Consider the following 7,290-nt stretch of genomic DNA (forward strand, 5'->3'; position numbering starts at 1 on the left):
AAGTGGAGGGGACATTTTTCGAAGGTTTTGAACTAATTTGGCTTTTAAGACAAATTAAGATACTTGGTGCATCTTTACGGTGGCAAAGCGCTTCCTAATGACGTTGCGTGCCGAGACAAGGAAGCTCTCACACACGTGGGTGCATACGTACATTTGCATTCAGTTGATCTGCCACACCTACTCCCGCTACGTAACAGAAATAATCATGATCCCCCATCCAAAAAAGTAAAACTTTACCTTGTTGTTAGTCTATATCAAAAGCGGTTATTCACTTTGTGTGCTAGACGCTATTTTTCGCGTCTTTTTTATTCCAACCGTGAGTTATTTGGGGGAGAAACGAGAACGCGCACACATACCGGATAACTTACACCTGGCTTGATGAATCCGTGTCTGCTTATCCTGGATTGGTCTTTGTGCAACCAATTAAGCCGGTATGCTCTTGTTTTGGATTCAGTGATCGCAGCTCAGTTATCCCGGATATCTTAATTCTGCTTTTGTGCAACGGGCCCCTGGTGTCACAGGAGATCAATCCTTGATCTCCACTTGTTTTAACAACAATTTCTAGTCTTTTAATACAGTCATGTTTTTAACCATACTGCTCATGAGTCTCACAATTTCCACCATAAATGTCCGAAGCGTGAAGACTCAAGTGAGAGCACAGAGCATATTATCCCTGTTGAGCACCCTGAATGCAGATATATTTCTGCTTCAGGAGTGCTCCTTGCCATTTTTACAAAACTACAGCAAGTGGGAACAGATGTGGACCCCGGGACCCTCTGTTTGGAGTGGGTCAAACTCCAACAGAGCGGACGGGGTCGCCATTTTAATCAAGAATCCACACATTCTGGTGAAGGGCAGCACGGTGGTGAGACCCGGGCGGGCCCTTTTAACCCACTTGACCGTTTTAGACAGGGATTTTAATGTTCTTAATGTGTATGGTTTTAACGATAAAAATGACCGACATGACCTGCTGGAAGATTTGCAGCCCCACATGCTAGGGAGGGCTCCCCTAGCTGTCGGAGGGGATTTTAATTGTGTTTTAACTAAGAAAGACAGGAAAAACGTAGGGGAGGATTTTAAATTAGATAAGACGTCTGGGCTTTTAAACGACATAGTGAGGGATTTTAAACTAGTCGACTGTTACAGGAAAATGCATCCACGGGAGGAGGGCTTCACCTGGTTCAGTGGTGACGGCGCCCATGCCTCCCGTATCGACTATGTTTTTACAAGAGACTGCCCGCCCACGGATGCAACATTGACCCCCCTTTTCTTTTCTGACCACTGTCTTCTTTCCTGCACCCTTTCACTCCCCACAGGTGTGACAGTAGGGGGAGGGCTGTGGAGGCTGAACTGCTCCCCGTTGGAAGATGAGGAGATAGTCAGAGAATACAGGGAGGAATTTACATCCCCCCGGGTCTTTCACCATCGGCCCTGACCGGGGTTTTCTCTCGTACCCCGGTCAGCCCCAGTACTGTCGGCGGTGTGGGGCTCTTGGCCATGAGAAGGCGGCCTGCCCTGGCAACCGATGCAGGTTTTGCGGAGGAGACCATGCGGCGGCCGCCTGCACGGCCCCCAATACGTGTTCGCTGTGTGGATTGAGCGGGCACTTGTTTCGTGGGTGCCCGAATAAAGGGGGGCCGCGGTCCTACGCCGCGGCGGTGCGTGCGGCGGACGGTCCGAGGGCGGCGGAGGAGGTGCCTGACGGGGAGCTGATCGGCATTTCCACGCCAAACCGCGAGGAGCTGGCTGGAGTGCAGAGCGATGAGCAGGCCCTGATAGGCTTGGCATGTGCTCTTGAGCAGCTAGCGGAGGGAGCTAGCGACGGTTTGCTAGTTTCTGAAGCCTCTGATGCGGAGCTCGCCCTGGAGGTCGGGAGTGGGAGTGCGACGTGTGGAGATGTGGGGGATGTGGCTCCCTCTGCTGCTGCGACCGTGGACGACATGCTGCTTGGGTCGGAGGGCGCCTTCCCTCCCCTTTCACTGGGGGCCTGCCTCTCTCCTACTTCCGGTCAGCTGGTTGATGGGGCGTCTCCGGAGGAGTCGGCGGTGGTGGTGCCTGCTGGTGGTCCGCGGGGTGGGAAGAGGAGCCTCTCCCCCCCTGTTCCGGGGGAGGGTGACGGTGTGGAATCGGCTAAGCGGCCCGCGGACGCGGAGGGCCTGTCTTCCGGATCTGCCGGGGTCCGGCGGGGCCTCTCTGGGGGATGATGTCCTCTCCCCCTCCCCTGCTTCCCCTCTGATACTTCGGTCCTGTGCGGGTCGGGTGAGCGTGTCAGCTTCTGGTGCTGCCAACGGGGGTTTGCGCCTGCCTGACGCTGGCGGGCCTGGGGCCGTGGGTGGCGGTGCTCCGCCTGTGGCCGTTGCTCGGGCCTCGGGGCCGGTCCCCTTGCCTGGCCCTGTGCGGGGGCCGGACTGGGGCGACGTTGGGACTGCGGACCAGGGCGTTTCGGACTCGTGATGTTGGGTGATATGCTTTGTGTTTTTTGGGGGTGTTTTTGTGATTGGGTTTGCTGTTTTAATGTTGTGTGTGATGATGGGGTTTTTGCGTGTTCATTCCCTCAATGTCCGGGGTTTGAGAATGAGGGTGAGGCGTAAAGCTTTTTTTCTATCGGTGGTGGATTGGGGTTTTGATGTTTTGTTTTTACAGGAGGTTCATGTGGGGAGGGGGGCTGACGAGTCTCTTTTAAAGAAGGAGTGGGATAGGGGGCCCTCAGTGTGGGGTGGGGGGCATGTTTTTGCTGATGGGGTGGGTATCCTTTTTCGGGGTTGGGATTTTAATTTGGATTCTGTGTGGGTGGTGGTGCCTGGGAGGGTTATTTGTGTGGATGCGTCGTGGAGGGGGACGCGTTTGCGTTTGGTTAATGTCTATGCTCCATGCGTGCCAGGGGAGAGGAGGGTTTTTTTTGAGCTGCTGGAGCCGTTTTTTTACACTAATCGGGTGGTTGTTTTGGGTGGGGATTTTAATGTGGATCTTGGCAAGTCCCCGGCGTGCGACCTCGCCAGGTTGGTGGCGGGCTGGGGTCTGAAGGATGCGCTGCGGCCAGGGGATGGACGCCCTCCAGTGGCTACGTGGTCCAATTCCAGGGGGGTCTCCTCCTGACTGGACTACGTTTTTGTGCCCGCGGCGGCGGTGTCCGACCAGCCTTTTGTCCAGCCGGTGTGGCTATCGGACCACTGTCGGGTCGGGGCCCTTCCGGCCAGTGGAGACTTAACGTCTCCCTGCTGGAGGACCCTGATTTTTGTTCGGCCTTGCGGGATCTGTACCCGGGGTGGCGGAATCTGCGGCCCTTTTACGCTTCTTGTGGGGAATGGTGGGAGGGTGTGAAGGTTCGCCTTGCTGCGTTTTGCAGGTGTTGGTGCAAGGACTGGGCGGCTCGTAAGCGGGAGGAGGTGGCGAGCTGGTCGGGGGAGTTACGGCGCTTGTGGCGGTCTGGGCTAGGCTCAACGCCGCAGGGGAGGGAGAGGGTGGCTGTGCTGCAGGGGTTGCTACGGGCACGCTATATGCAGGAGGCTACTGCCTTCTTGCTGGCGGCGGGGTCTCGCAGCCGTTTTTCGGTGCCGGCCATCGGATGGGACTGTGGCAGAGTCCTTTCTCTCCTGTCTCCGGGCCTGGCTCTCGGATGAGGACCGGGCTCAGCTGGAGCAGGAGGTGGTTGGCACTGAGGCACAGGAGGCTATGGCCTATTTGAAGGCGGGGAGTGTGCCGGGGTGCGATGGCCTTCCTGTGGAGGTGTATCGCACCTTTTGGCCGCTCCTGGGCCCGGATCTGTTGGAGGTCTTTCGGGAGGGCCTGGCTGCGGGGAGTTTGCCTCTCACGATGAGAACGGGTTGGGTCACCCTCCTCTATAAGAAGGGGCCTAGGGGGAACCTGGCGAACTGGCGGCCAATAACAGTCCTAACATCTGACTACAACATTTTGGCCAAAGTTCTGACCCGCCGGCTGGGCCGGGTCTTGGGGTCGGTAGTGCTGCCCGACCAGGTGTGTGGGGTCCCGGGTAGGTCTTGTGGTTTGGCCCTCTCGCTGGTCCGGGACGTCATCGGCTGGGCAGAGCAGCGGGATCTCCCGCTCGCTCTGCTCAGCGTGGACCAGGAGAAGGCGTTCGATCGAGTCTCCCACGGCTTCCTGTTCGGCGTCTTGGGGCGGTTGGGGTTTGGCCCTGTGTTTCTGTCTTGGGTCAGGCTCCTGTATTCGGGGGCCCGGAGCCTGGTGCGGCTGCAGGGCCGTTTGTCGGGCCTGTTCTGCAGGCGGGGGGGGGTCCGGCAGGGGTGCCCTCTGTCGCCCCTGCTGTATGTACTTTTCATTGAGCCCCTGGTGGCCCGCTTCCGTTCGGACGGGAGGATCAGGGGGGTGCAGCTTCCAGGGGGTGGAGGGGTGGAGGCTAGGGTCTCCGCCTATGCGGACGATCTGTCACTGTTCCTGTCCTCCCTGGATAGCTTCCCGGTGGTGGTGGCTATCCTGGAGGAGTTTGGTTTGGCGGCGGGTGCCAAGGTTAACTTTGGAAAGTCGGCGGTCATGGGGTTTGGGCGGTGGGCCTTTTTGGAGGCTTTTCCGGGAGGCTTTCGGCTGGAGGGGACCAAGCTGCGTGTCCTGGGGGTGGATTTTCACCGCCAGGGCTCAGCTCTCCCCAACTGGGAGGCTCTTCTTTCCAAGCTGAGCCAGCGGGTGGGCCTGTGGCGGTCACGACACTTGGCGTTGTCGGGGAGGGTGTTGGTCCTCAAAGCCGACATCCTCCCCTCGGTTAACCATCTCGCTTACGTGTTCCCCATCCCCTTTCTGGTGGGCAGGCGACTGGAACGGCTCCTGTTCCACTTCCTGTGGGGGGGTTCTGCTGAGTGGGTCGGTCGTGCTGCTATGTATCAGCCGGTGGCGGCAGGGGGCAGGGATGTTCCCTGTTTGCCCCTGAAGGCAATGTGCTTGCACACGGCCTTCCAGGTTCGGATCCTGCTGGGGGACTTTGACCATAAGGCCGTTTTTTTTGTTAGGCTTTGGTTGGGGTTTGTTTGTAGGGAGCTTCGCCCTCTGGTGTCTGGTGCTCCCTGGTCTTGGGACGCCCCCTGGCATTTTGCTAGGGTGGTGGAGTTTTTAGAGCAGCGCCGTTGGTGCTTTGAGGGGGGTCTGGTGGCCGAACACCGGGGCCTGTATAGGCGGTGTCTGGCCCTTGAGCCTCCGGTGGCCCCGGCTGACAGGCCCGCGCGGCGGGTGGTGGACTGGGGCCTGCTCCAGCCCAAGTCTTTGTGCGCTGGGTGCCGCGACTTAAATTGGCTGGTGGCGTTGGACAGGCTGCCCGTAAGGGAGCGCGTCCATCGACTGTGGGGTAGGGGCCATCCGCGCTGCGTAATGGGCTGCGGTGGGGTGGAAACTGTGGGCCATGTGTTTTGGTCCTGCGGGGAGGCTGCCCGCTTTTGGGACGCCTTTTCCACTTGGGTGGGTCCTCGCCTGGCGGCTCTTTTGTCCGAGGACTTGGTCCTTTGGGGGTGTGGTTTGGCTGGCTTGGAGGCGGGGCTCCGGACTGTCCTTTGGACGGTCGTTTCGGAGGGCAAGAGGGCCTTGTGGGAGCGCAGGGGGGCGTCAGTTAGGCTGCAGTCCCCCCCTGGTGACCCAAGTGCCCTCTTGTTTAGGGTGAAATGGAGGGTGTGGTGCTGCGTGAGGGAGAGTGCACGGGTGGATGGGGAGGAGGAGGCGAGGAGGTTGTGGGGGCCTCTTGCTGAAGAGGTGGTGTTGTGAGTGGTTTGGGGTTTTCTTTTCTTTTTCTTTTCTTTTTGGGTGGGTGGGTTGGGGGTTTTGGGCTTGGGCTTTTGGGGTCTTGGTGGGCTGCGTTTTGTATGTGTTGACTGTTTTGTGTGTTTATGTTGCGTTGTGAAGTTTGCAGCGTGCCCCCCATGGACAAAAAAAAAAAAAACAAGAATGGGGGAGGCAGGTACACTTTGTGTGGTGGGGGGGGTTGATGTGCTGGCTTGGGGCTGGCTGGTCTTCTGAGCGTTTGTATTTTGCAGTTTGTGTTGCATGAGTGTACCTGTAGTGTTGGTGTCGTTCAATAAAAAAAAAAAAAAAAAAAAAAAAAAAAAACTGTTCTTATCAGTTTAATATCTGATACGTCCTCTACCCGAGGACTATATATTAATCTGATTTTTGGAACAGGGAGACGGAAGAGGGGCTTGCTCCGTCCGCTCCACGCATCGACCTGGTATTGCAGTGACTCCAGGAACGGTGCACATCTCTTTGAATGTTGAAGGAAAGAACTCAAGAACACAAGAACAGAAGAACCCTCTCTCCCAGGTCTCTCTCTCCCCCGCTCCACCTCCCTTTTCGCCCGCTGTTGCGTTTTCCCGCTCTTTTTCTCTTTTTTTTTTTTTTTTTTTTTTTAAATGATTTGTCTGTCTGTCTGTCTGTCTGGTGAACTAACTCTCTTGTCTGCTGTCTCCTAGGAAATCCGACTGTGCAGACGCCAGACCAGACCACGAGGCCTCTCGCCCAAGTCCGGCGGTCATCCGGCGGTCAGCGTTCTTCTCTTGCCCCGCCCCTCCGCGGAGTACCAGTGAGTCGCCCGGGGGGCCGCCGGACCCCGTACAGTTGTGGGGTATCGCTTATCGGCCTTTTGGCTAAGATCAAGTGTAGTATCTCTACGCGTGTGTTTGGGAAGGCGATGTCCACGTCAGCGGACGACTTGCCGGCCGGTGGGGCGCGGCTCAGTAACTCGGTGCGGATTGTGTTGGGATCTAACTCGGATGTGCGGGAACGTGTTCACTTGGGTTATTTTATGGAGGACATTTTGCATCAGGTTTTCAGTTTTGGTGAGTCTTCACTCTTTTGTGTTCAGGATTTTTCACGCGCTGGTTTTTTTGATGTCACTTTTTTCACTGCGCTCAGTTGTAGCAAATTTTTCACCGATTTTTTGCACCAGAAGGATCACCCCTCTTTGTTTGGACTCACGGCACTTCCTTTGTTTGATAATGACAATGTTTTAGTTACGGTTCACATGTATAACCCCTGGGTGGACACTGCGGAGATTTGCTTGTTTTTAAAACGTTTTTGCGTGTCGGTGAGGGGGGGGACCAAGGTCCTTAACCCCTATGGGGTCTGGAATGGCAAGCGCCGTTTTTTTGTTAAATTTCAACGGGACTCGGCGGGGAGGGTGGTGTACCCGCCGAGTAGCTTCCAGATTGGACCCAATCGGGGCTTTTTGTTTTTCCCGGACATGCCGCAGCAGTGTCATCGGGGAGGGTGGTGTACCCGCCGAGTAGCTTCCAGATTGGACCCAATCGGGGCTTTTTGTTTTTCCCGGACTTGCCGCAG

At 56.8% G+C, this 7,290-nt stretch overlaps 1 pseudogene; it reads left to right on the plus strand.

Annotated features, from left to right (window-relative positions):
* The first annotated feature begins 6,006 nt into the window (after window positions 1-6,006).
* Window positions 6,007-6,215, plus strand: LOC134075736 (U2 spliceosomal RNA; annotated as a pseudogene).
* The last annotated feature ends 1,075 nt before the right edge of the window (window positions 6,216-7,290 follow it).

The sequence above is a fragment of the Sardina pilchardus genome, chromosome 2, assembly GCF_963854185.1.
Source record: "Sardina pilchardus chromosome 2, fSarPil1.1, whole genome shotgun sequence".
NCBI classification, from domain to species: domain Eukaryota; kingdom Metazoa; phylum Chordata; class Actinopteri; order Clupeiformes; family Clupeidae; genus Sardina; species Sardina pilchardus.